This window comes from Euprymna scolopes, chromosome 2 (genome assembly GCF_053919585.1).
Source record: "Euprymna scolopes isolate OS-2025 chromosome 2, ASM5391958v1, whole genome shotgun sequence".
Taxonomy (NCBI): Eukaryota; Metazoa; Mollusca; class Cephalopoda; order Sepiida; family Sepiolidae; genus Euprymna; species Euprymna scolopes.
The window spans coordinates 190,575,491-190,587,547 of NC_136483.1; the positions used below are offsets into that span (position 1 = coordinate 190,575,491).

The 12,057-nt window shown below is 33.9% G+C and overlaps 1 protein-coding gene across 1 annotated transcript in view; it reads left to right on the forward strand.

Annotated features, from left to right (window-relative positions):
• LOC145300031 (meiosis-specific nuclear structural protein 1-like) overlaps positions 1-12,057 on the forward strand; it is a 47,640-nt gene that overhangs the window by 329 nt on the left and 35,254 nt on the right. The gene's annotated exons all lie outside the window — the stretch shown is intronic.

Genomic DNA, 12,057 nt, shown 5'->3' on the forward strand with positions numbered 1-12,057 from the left:
TATTAAACGCACTAGTAAAAATGTAAAAGATTTACAAAGAATAACTTTTTAAGTACATTATTTAAACAACGAAAACGTTTTGTGTGTCTGCTACCGTGTTATTTATTTATTTATATTTTCACATTAAATTACATTTTTACGATTGATACTTTTGTTTATTAAATTGTTAGGTGAAAGTACAGAATAGTTACAAAGCAGTAGTGAGTGCACTCTCCGCTCCCCATGTTTAGAATGGCTTTCCAAATAACGTTATTATTTCAGCGCAGTAACATAAGTACCATTTAGTGGACCTGTACGAGTGCCCACCCCCTAAAAATGCGGGGGGAGGGGTATTTTTGTTTTGTTTTTTTCTGATGATTATCATAGATTACAGATTAAGTATCATGTTAGCAGAAAAATTTTAAAAATAAATCATGTTAGCAGAAAAATTTTAAAAATAAATCATGTTAGCAGAAAAATTTTAAAAATAAATCATGTTAGCAGAAAAATTTAAAAAATAAATCATGTTAGCAGAAAATTTTTTTAAATAAATCATGTTAGCAGAAAAATTTTTTAAATAAATCATGTTAGCAGAAAAATTTTAAAAATAAATCATGTTAGCAGAAAAATTTTAAAAATAAATCATGTTAGCAGAAAAATTTTAAAAATAAATCATGTTAGCAGAAAAATTTTAAAAATAAATCATGTTAGCAGAAAAATTTTAAAAATAAATCATGTTAGCAGAAAAATTTTAAAAATAAATCATGTTAGCAGAAAAATTTTAAAAATAAATCATGTTAGCAGAAAATTTTAAAAAAACGTTATAACGTTCTAATTACGTGACACGTCAATAAAGAAATGAGCAGTAAAGTCAGTTAGCAATGAAGTAGAACGTTATAACATTCTACTTCATTGCTAACTGACTTACTGCTTACTTACGAGAAAGTGAATCCCCTTCTTAAAAGTCATTGAGTTTTCAAAAAATTTTCTGCTAATATGATACTTAAGTCTATAATCTATGATAATAATCAGAAAAAAAAAGTTTTAAAAAGGTCTAAAATGCATTTTTAGGAAGTGGGCACTCTCGTACAGGTCCGCCTACCTTTTTTTTTTTTTTTTTTGTAATATTAGCTTTTTGGATAATAAATCTTGGTTATCTTCAAGTTTAGCATCTCCGTGTTGACAAGGGCTTTCAAAAGGCTTTCTGCGGTGTTGTTAGCCGGACGAGAGAAAAAAGTGCTTGTACACTTATTGAACTGCGCTATTTTTTAAATAGTATTTTCAAGTTTACTTAAAGTTTATGATATCTGTTTTTATGACATTGTAAGATTAAAGTACAGAATAGGTACAAAACACCCTCCTCTCCCCATGTTAAGAATGGCTTTCTAAATAACGTTATTATTTCAGCACGGATCAATGTGCATTAGTACCAAAAAAAAACTTACTCCCCCCTCCCATATACGCACGTTTTTTGGTACTAGTGCACTTATTGATCCGTGCTAAAATAATAAATTATTATTTAGAAAGCCAATCTTAACATGGGAAGGGGAGTTGTACCTATTCTGTACTTTAACCTTACTATTTAATAAAAACATAAAACTTTAATTAAACTTGAAAACGGTTAATTAAACTGAAGAAGCACCTGTTAAAAACTATATAAGTTCTATAATTGAATACCCCCCTCGAAACAAAAAAAAAAAGAAAGAACGAAAAACATAAACTGGCACACACACACACACACACACACACACACACACACAAAAAGGTGGTCATAAAATTGGTGCATTTCTTCATATCTTGGAAATGTTATATCGTATATCCCTCCATGTTTACATGAATAAACCAGAAACCAGCAGGAACAGAAATAATGGCGATGCTAAGACAAACCCCATTCATTGATACAACATAAATGATCACACTAAATGCACACAACAACATCAAATCCCATTTCTTTATACACCCACATCAACAGAATAACCCTCAACTCACCTCAATAAAGAAAATCATCAGAGGAAGCCGTCCATCGAAGGAAAAATCAAAATACAAAACACAAACATCACAGCAGACACAACTCCGGCAGCATATAAACACGAATAATTATCTCATAAAATACTGCAACAGTACAATGCCTACTAGAACACATTCACAACTTTCTTAGCTTTAAATTGATATAACACATGTATACAAACATCAGACAACTCACTACAGTACATTAAAATACAAAAAACAAACACAAATAAAAAATGAAAACAACGACCGGCACTGAAAGCCACCTTTGTCTACAACTACATCTGCAACACGAGTATAAATACGACCGCTTTTTTGACAAGCAGGCAGATCGGCCCAGCATGCCAAACTGTGAATTTTGTTCTGTCAGCAGCCAGCAGCCATTAACCCTCATCAGCGACAACAGCTATTAAGATTACTATGTTCTCTCGCCGTCGCCGTGCCCACCAGATAAGCACAGCTCATCAGACAGCAGGTTTGTCCCACCAGCAGTAGCAACCACCGTCACCAACCCTCCTTCAGCTACAGCAGCTATTAAGATTACTCCTCCTTCGCTGCTGCCACCGCACATGTATTCCATACACCAGAACACATAAGCCACGTTCCTGTCATCACCACACCTCCCACAGCCCGACAATAACACCAGGTCATCACCAAATTCATATCAACACCCGATCAGCATTCCTACCGACATTCCACTGTTGCCACTGCCATCAAAATATCCTGACACATTCAGCAATTCATTTCACGATCGTTTTAACTTTAAATAAAATTTTAAACTCAACCTTTTCGGTTGTCATTTTCTTGCTTCCATACGCTCAGTTTTGCAATATAACAGAAACTACTTGTTTCCTGGAATTTTAAACATTAGTGGTAATTTTAAAGGATTTTCTGAGGGTGGAAAGAAAGGTGGCTATAAAGTGGGTGCTCATTTTACATTAAATTATTATAGAAAAGTGATCCCCCGCTTATTTTTAAACTAACATTTCTTCATATCTTGGAAACTACTCATTTGCCGGAATTTTGAACATTATTTTCGTTTTCAGTACCCCAGAAAACCTGAAAAAGTGGCAATTTTAAAAGATTTTTTGAGGTGGAAAGATTGTTCATATTTACCGACTAAAGTTAATTTCCCAAAGGAAAAAATATTTGTATACGTGAAAACAAAAAGTTATGAAAATGTTTTCATGGCAAGCTAACCAATTGAGCTAATTTTGAAAGTTAAATAAATCCATTGTAAAAATCCTTTAGTTTTCTGGGCCTATTTCAAAGATAATTAGTAATTAAGTAAAGTCCTAAGATATTGAATTAAATAAAAAAAAAACACACCTTGTTTATAGAAAAAAATAGCTTAATTCTATCAAATTCATTAATACAGACTTTAGGGTATTTTTTTCATAATGTTTCTGTAAAAAAATTTTTTTTTTTTTTTTTAATTGTTATAATTTACGAGGCTTTACTTTCATTAAAAAAAAAAAACAAATAAATCCATGCATTTTTTTTTTACTATTGAAAACCATAACTTTAGTAAAGGTATATTTTGTTTTGCCGAAATAATACATTTCCACTAAAAATAATTGGTTTATTATATTCCGTGATCATTATTTGATAAATACTGAAAATTTCATTAAAATTAGTTAATTTTCTGATTTTTGGTGAATTTTCAAGTAAAGGGGGAGGGGTGTCAAAATACATCTTTTCTGGTAAATACATACCTGAACTTTAAATAAATAATAAATAAATTTTAATTTCATTATCGAGTTTCCAGGTCGGTCTTTAAGTTTGATCGACACAGATGATTTTTTTTAGCTGTGATTTGGCCAGGGTATTCTGATAGTCATATTTACCAAATTCATAGCATAAAACTTGAATCTAACTTGAAAATTCTGTTTCAAAAATAGCACAGAACAATAAGTACATAAGCACCATATCTTTGTTATAAAAGTTCAAGATTTTTTTTTTTTTTTTTAAAGTCCAACCAATAGGTCTGCAGAAAGCCTTTTGAAAGTCTCTGCCAACATGGGGATGCTAAGCCTGAAGATAACCAGTTTTATTTAATACTAGCGGGGGGTACTCGGCGTTGCCCGGGTGTTTGGGGGTGGGTATGTAGGAGGGGGGGGACCCTGTTTTAATATTATAAAAAAAAACACGATGTTATAAAAAATTGGAAAAACCAAAACAAAGCAAAACCGCGAACAAATGTAAAAAAAAAAAAAAAAGGTGTAAAAGAGGAAAGAAGGTTTAGGTAGAAAGACAGGCTTGAACCCGAAGCATTGAGGCTAACGCGGAAAAAAAAATACCTGACACGTTACCTCTATGCCAAAGAGACACATAATTGAGAACGGATAAAATTAACCCGTTAAAAACACTTGCAGGTGGTTGAAACTAACGTCAACGTTTTCTAGGTCAAACATGACGTCATTGTTGTAGTAGCAGGAGGAGGCCGAGTTTAGAGTGAAAGAACACACACACACACACACACACATTTTAACTTTTATATTTATAGATGCCCCTTGCCCTGGTTTAGCTAATATATGACACGTAAAATTGAAAGGAATAAAAAACAAAACGAACGTGAAAGAATACCAAAGGGAAAAAACCCAAAAAAGTTACCGCATAAAATGCAAATATGTTTATTTAAATCTAATTTTTTTGTTTTTTTTTAATGGAAAAACAAAATTCAAAAAACCAAAAATTACTGTCTATAATGAAAATATGTTTATTAGATTTTATTTTTTTTTTATTTATTTATTTTTTTTATTTATTTATTTTTCTTTGTTTATTTATCTTTATTTTTCTTTATTTTTTTTTATTTATTTATTTTTCTTTGTTTCAATGAAAAAGAAAAAAAGTGAATAAATAAAACCAGAAAACTGACCGTATTTTTTATTTTTTTTTTAATGTTGGTTTGTTTTATGTATTATTTTCTTTGTTGTCGGTATTAACCAATTTGAATGTCGTCTGATTTCAATATCGATAGTGTAGTAGTAATTGTGCTAATGAAACTCTCGGAAATGCAATGTATAGAAATAAATAATGAATAAGTAACTAATCCGAAAATAGGAAGTCAGCTCTCCCCCTCTAGTATCACATATGAAATCAGTGCAAACATAATAAAAGTAAATAAAATATTAAAGTGACTAATCGGTGCAAGATTTGAAGAACGCTGACGGCTGACTGTTAAAGTTTCTTGTAAAAACTGGAATCCAATGTTAATTCGTTTCATGTTAGTAATCCTTCGAATCACAACCCCCACCCTCCTACAAAAAGAGAAAAAAATATAAAGGGAGGAAAAAAAAGGGAAAAAAAGAAGAAATTTATAAAATGGCACAAGTAACCCACAGAATAACTGGAATGTAAAGTCGCGTTTCACCCGATGGAAAAATGCCAATCAATATTTTTAGTCGCATGCAAGCGACTCCATAAGTCACTCCGTCATCAGTCTGTCGGTAACACTTTTGTGCTTGGCCTTTTTAGTTAAGATCAAAGGTCTGTTGTTAATATATGCTGTTCTTAGCTTTTTAAGAGGGCCTTACTAACCGGGGTTTTTTTTGTTTTGTTTTTTTTTCATGTCCCTCGACACAAATGAAATTTTATTAATATTATCTTCTTTTTTGTATTTTTTTATATAAATAAAAAATGTTTTGAAAATTGAGTTTAAGTAGGAGCACCTCCCCCCCCCCCGCCCACCACACACACATAAATAAAAATTTAAAAGGGTAACCATGATAAAAGATGCTGGCCGAGAGAAAAATCATTTAAAATTTACGATAGAGACGAGATGGATCAACCAACCTCACCCCCCCCCCTTCTTTTTGAGTTGGCCTTGTGCCTAAGTTTTTTGTGTTTTTTTTTCCTGTGAATAAAAAATTTAATATCTCAAAGTGTAGTATCTGTTCTTACTACATGCTGTACTTATGTTTGTAATTTTGTGATATAAAGTGGGGGATCACTTTTTTGTATTAATTTAATGTAAAATTATCACACGCTTTACAACCAGTCAGTCTCAAAGTAATTCTCCAGATCATTCAAGTTGTTTTTGAAGGATTCCAGTTATTTTTTAAGCATTCAAGTCATTCTTAAGGTCATTCAATTCATCCTTAAGTTCATTAAAGTCATTCTAAGTCATTTACTTTTTATTTATTTAAGTAATTTCAGCCCATTTTTCGGTCATTTTAGTTTATCTTTAAGAATTTCATGTCAATCCTACATTCACGCATTCATTCATTACACGAGAGCACGCGACTAATGGCTATCAGCCTTGTTTAAGCAACTAAGAACTCAAACCGGTGTTCCTCGTATACTCCCCTGTGGACGTATCCGCAGCGGTGTTAAGTGGTCGCGGGCAGAGTATAAATTGAATAGAGAGAAAAGATTTTACAACTTCCATTGATTCTAACCGATTGTGGCAGTGAACTCTCACCGGAAAAAATATAGAAATGTACGAATATCAAGGAACTGTAAGGGTAGTAGACCTATAGCACACCTCAGATCCTGTGCTGAAGTGTGGGGACATTACATTTGAATGGATGTCATGATTTTTAATCTTATTAAGGTCAAACTCACAGGGGAAAAAATGAGTTCATTTTATTTATATAAAAAGAAAGATAGATAGATATAGAAGAGATTTTTGTACTTCTACACAATTTGAACCAAATTGTTTTTGTTTTTTTTTGGTTTATTTTTTTAACTTTAATATAACTTTTAGGTTTAGTTCAGTGAAAGTCGATTTATTTTGGTTCAAACTCTGTAGAAGCACCAATTTAGACAGAATTTTTTTGGCGCTTCTACACTATTGGGACGAAACATCTGAAATCGTAAAACCGAATGTATTCCTCGTATTTTTAAGATTATTATATCCAAAAATTACGAAAATCGATAAGGTAGAAAATTATTTATTAAAGAAAATAAAAAATAGAATTTGATGAAAAGGATCATAAAACACAGAGTTTAAAAGGGAGGTAATTTTTCATTTTGATTTAAACAAAATGGCGGCAATTTTTCATTTGCTAACACGATTAAAATTGTTTTGTTTAATAATTCAGTAATATTCAGGTAATTTCAACTACATGATTTGGAAGCTAGCATTGTAACTTATTAGAATTGGCAAAGAAAATCAGTTGAAACCATTGTTTTTTATCTGAAAACTCCATTTATCGACTACAAAATCTCGCTGCTGGGTCTGACCTTCATTCTTAACCTGAAATGGAAGACCTATATCAGGTCTGTTGCCAAAGTGAATAGGAAAAATGGTTGCAGCTTTCTACTGCTCCAAAAGGTATCTCACTCTCGATGCAATCCTCTACCTGTATAAAAGCCAAATATGTCCTAAAATGGAGTACGGTTGCCACATCTTGGCAGGAGCTGCTAGGATTACCCTATCCTGCCTTGTCAAGAGTTCAAAACTTTCTTGTCCCCACAACTTCTTCCCCACAACAGACATTGCAAACCTGTCCCTACGCTATCATTATTTTCATGGTAAGCACTCATTAGAAAGTGCTAAATCTTCACAGAAAAACACTTGTATAGCTACAACCACTATCAACTATTTTCCTTACTCCCTATCTGTGGCTAGCTCTAAATATAAAGTCCATAAGCAAAGCGCCTGTCTGTTCTGTTGGCTTGTTTTCCAGCTGACTACAATATGATCGTCTTCAAGTCTAATATAAACAAGTTCTTGTTGAGTCATCTCCTTAAATAATCAGATTCTACCCAATTTTCACCACTAACAAATACTACACTCTTGTTTCTGTGACTCCTGCACACACATTAACTTTTATCCTCGAGTGGCCTTCAGGCCTTGATGAGAGGTGACTCCCTTGTAAAAACAGCCAAAAACCTGTATCAATTATTTATTTTGTTTTTGAATATTTTTCTTTTCGTTTTAGAATTGCAGGCAATTTTAATTTGTTAGTTTTATTGAAAACTTTTATATAGGGCGAAAATTCGGATGTCATTTTATTTGCTTGTCATCAGGAACATTTTTTAATTTATATTCACTTGTTATATTTTTAGATTAACACTCTCTACATCCCAAAATGAGATTCTACTTTGTTAGCGATTACGTGTGAGCACTCTGAAAACCTAGATGGAAAGAAGAAAACAAATTAAAATTTACAGTGGGACATCAGTTTCGAATATAAATTTAACATAAAATGAAGACCCCCCCCTCCCCTCATTTCTGGGCCATTATAGCTTTTAAGGCAGTTAACAAAAGTTTTTGCTATGGGAGATAAATTCTGTGCGTTTTTATTTATTTTTTTTTTAGAGGAGGGTCATGTCAAAAAGTTAGTAAAAATAAAAAACATAATTACTAACCCCATTTTAGGTCCAAGTCCATTTTCCCCAGAAAAACTCTCCCTTAACCCTACCACTAACCCATATTGCCAAATGGCAAGGCCCTATCCCAAACAAAATCCTTCAAAACCACAGATAATCATCTAAAAAAGAAAAAAAAAAGCCCCCCCCACACACACACACCTTTCTAACAAAAAGAAATGCATAGAAAAAAAATATGGTTAAATGTCTTAAAATGCTAGGAGGGTCCAAAAATGGGCAATCATTTTATATTAAATTAACATGCAAAAGTGATCTTTTTTAAGCAAAGAAAAAAAAACACTTTATTAACCCAACAATTAACCCTAAATCTGAGATGGCAATAAGCTTCTCTCTTTACATCATCAACGTTCTGATCCACATCTGGCATCAATTGAAATAAATGGCTCTCGTCTTGAGGAAGCCTCAAGTTTTGACAAGCTTCTGGGCTTGACCTTTACTCCTGATCTTAAATGGAACACGTACATCAAATCTGTTGCCAAGGCCGCTGGAAAAATGGTGGGATCCTTCTATCGATCCAGTAGATATCTCACTGCTGATGTAATTCTTTATCTATATAAGAGCCAGGTACATCCAAGGATGGAATACTGTTGCCACATCTGGGCAGGAGCTGCTAGAAAGGACTTGGCCTGCCTTGATAGAGTTCAAAATAGACTTCGTAGCCTCGTAGATGTCTTTTTCTCTTCGCTGCAACCTCTATCTCACAGAAGAGATGTTGCGAGTTTGTCTCTGATGTATCATTATTTTCATGGAAAGTGTTCGACTGAGCTTCAGTCTATGGTCCCCCTCACCAAACTTTCACAAGAAACACTCGTCTAGCTGAAAACACTATCAATAATTCCCCCCACTCTTTATCTGTGCCTAAACTTAAACGTAGATTCCATGAACAAAGCTTCTTTCTTAGAACTGCATGCCTGTGCAATTGCCTTCCGTTTTCCTGCTTTCCAGCTGACTACAATATGGTTGTCTTCAAGTCTAACGTAAACAAGTTCTTGATCAGCCGTTCCACTTGTTATCAAATTTACCGAATTTCCATTACTAACGATTACTATATTGTCCAATTTCTACTGTACACTCTTTAACCCTTATCCTCGCGTAGCCTCTTGTCCTTAATAAGTGGTGATGCCTATGTTAAAAAAAAAAAAAAAAAAAAAAAAAAAACATTTTAGACCCAAACTTTAGATTAATGAGAAGGGCACCAAGTGTACCGATTTCACTTTCAGCAATAAACTTTTACCAAGTTGATATTAGCATCACCATTTTGGGTTTGGACCAATATGGAGTTTAGGACACTAAGTTACACATTTATTCACTTTTCATCTGTACAGCTTTTTAATGATGGGAGGAATGGAAAGATGCAAATAATAGACACTATGTGGCATTTGTGAACCTAGAGAAAACCTTCCAGTCTCCCGAGATGTATTACGATAAACAATGCATAAGATGGGAGTAGAGACTTTTTCATACAATGTATGTTCATGAACGCTAATTGTAAAGTGCACGTGGATGACACTTATACAGCAATAGCATCAATGGTAAGGTTAGAGTTCACCAGGGATCTGTCCTTGACTCTCTAGTTTTGATCCATAGTCTTGATGGCACTGTCAAGAAAGTTTCAGTTGAGCTGTCCATGCGAATTATTCTACGCTGATGACTTAGTTATTATTGCTGAGTTCTTTGGAACAGTTAAAGGACAAACTAGAAATATAGAAAACCGGTATGGAGGTCAAGGTTTTGAGGATGAACTTGCCTAAAACAAAAATGATGGTGTGTGATTCTGGTCTCCAATCCATAAGGGACTCTAGCCAGTATCCTTGTTCTGTGTGCTGGTAGGGTGTTAGAAGCAATGCAATACAATGTAAGCTGTGCCTACGTTGGGTGCTTGAAAAAATGCAGTCAAGTTAGCCCTGAATCTTGAGTGTTGGAGATGCATGGAACAGATGCTTCCTGTTAATGGTTGTTTCCACAAAAAGAGAGCATGAACGTAAGCAAAGTTTTGTGAGTTGTTGCCTCTGGTGACATCACGAGCCATCTTTCTCCACATCTGGAGTAAGTTGTATAGCAGCTGCCTCGGAAGCATCATGATATATGGCAGTGAATGTGGAGCCTTTGGCCAGTCCTCTTGCAACAGAGCGCGGACGTGTGTATGACAGCAGAAGCAGTCAACATATGCAAATGACCGAGCCATGTGCAAGGTGATGTCATAGCAAGGAAGAAGGAAAAAAATAATTATAAAAAAAGAAACACCTGACACCCAAGAAAGAGAAATAGACGTTTTACACACATGGCCCGAGAGCATTAGGAAAGACGTGTCCTAAACATGGCCATACAAAGACAGAGTACCATGTATTCAACACCATAGAGTCTTGTTAAGTACATTGGAGTACAAGAAGACTTTTAAAACAAGAGACAAGGTGTCATTCAGGAAAGTACCTGTAAATAAATGTCTGTTGTTCTAACTGAATAAAAAAAGAAGTCAAATTCTTTTCTTGTCTTTGTTTCTGTACAACTGTTTGCATACAACATGTGAGTCTCAAGTGTTGGCATGTGATGACTAAAACCAACACATCAGGTCAGAGGATTTGCTGAAGCACTACATTTGCCCAGCATGGACATTATCCTAACAATGAATCACTTATGCTGGTATTGTCATATGGAATGTTCATTCTCCTTTATAAACCGTTGCAGAAGCATGAATGTCCTAAATCGCAGAAAGGTTGCCTGGCCAAGAAAAACTTGGAAGCAAGTGATTGGAAAAGACTGCACAGAATGGAATTCAGAGACTGTTAACCTGCTGAATTGTGAGAATTGGAGAGTGAGCTTGCATAATATCAGAAAACGTCTGAACCCTGGACATGGAAAATTGATGTCGAATGAATAAGAGAAAAAAGAATTTAAAAAAAGGAGAGAAGTGAAAACGAGCAGAGATAAGGTCTATTATATTACATTATAACATTGTGATATTATATCGCAAGAGAGTTTCACAAATATTTGGAAATTCTAAAAGATATTCTTAAATATTTATCAGTGTCATCAGTTTTACATCTGTTTTAAATGTTGGCATGTATTGGACAGCTTTTAGAAATTGCCATCAAAACTAATTTACCTCTGGCAAGGTCTTTATTTGTCCCTCTTTCTTTCAAGTCTATTCTTATCACTTTCTCTCATATTTTCCTTAGCCTTCCTGTGTGAACTGAACCGATTACCTTCTAAAACTACTGAACTGACCATAAAAATCTTCTGTTCTGCCTATCTTCTACATCTCCCTATAATGTCTAGATTTAATTTTCTGCTGAGATCATCAGATCTAAGCATGTCTCATGTACATTAAGCATCCACCATATGATCATATCATTTCTCTCTATGCCATGCATATTGGTCCTCCGACAAAACGAGGGTGGACCTGTAAATTCACCCTTGTCCGTTCGTCTGTCCGCACTTTTCTCAATAACTATACTTTAGAATTTTTTGAAATTTTGCACAGACATTAAACATGATATGAGTAAAAAAGTAACAGAATGGATTTTCTAGGAAAACTCCAGTTGCCCCCCTACGGGTGCCTTTCGGGTTAAAATGGCTAAAATTGACACTTTTGTGCTTATTAATAAAACTTGATCCCTTGGTTTTTATAAAACTTTCTGAAAAGTTGTAACTAACTGATTTCTATATAATTTTGTTTGTCTATACTTTGCAATAACTCTTGGGTGTGCTCTATGGGGTCTTTTAGGGCTAATC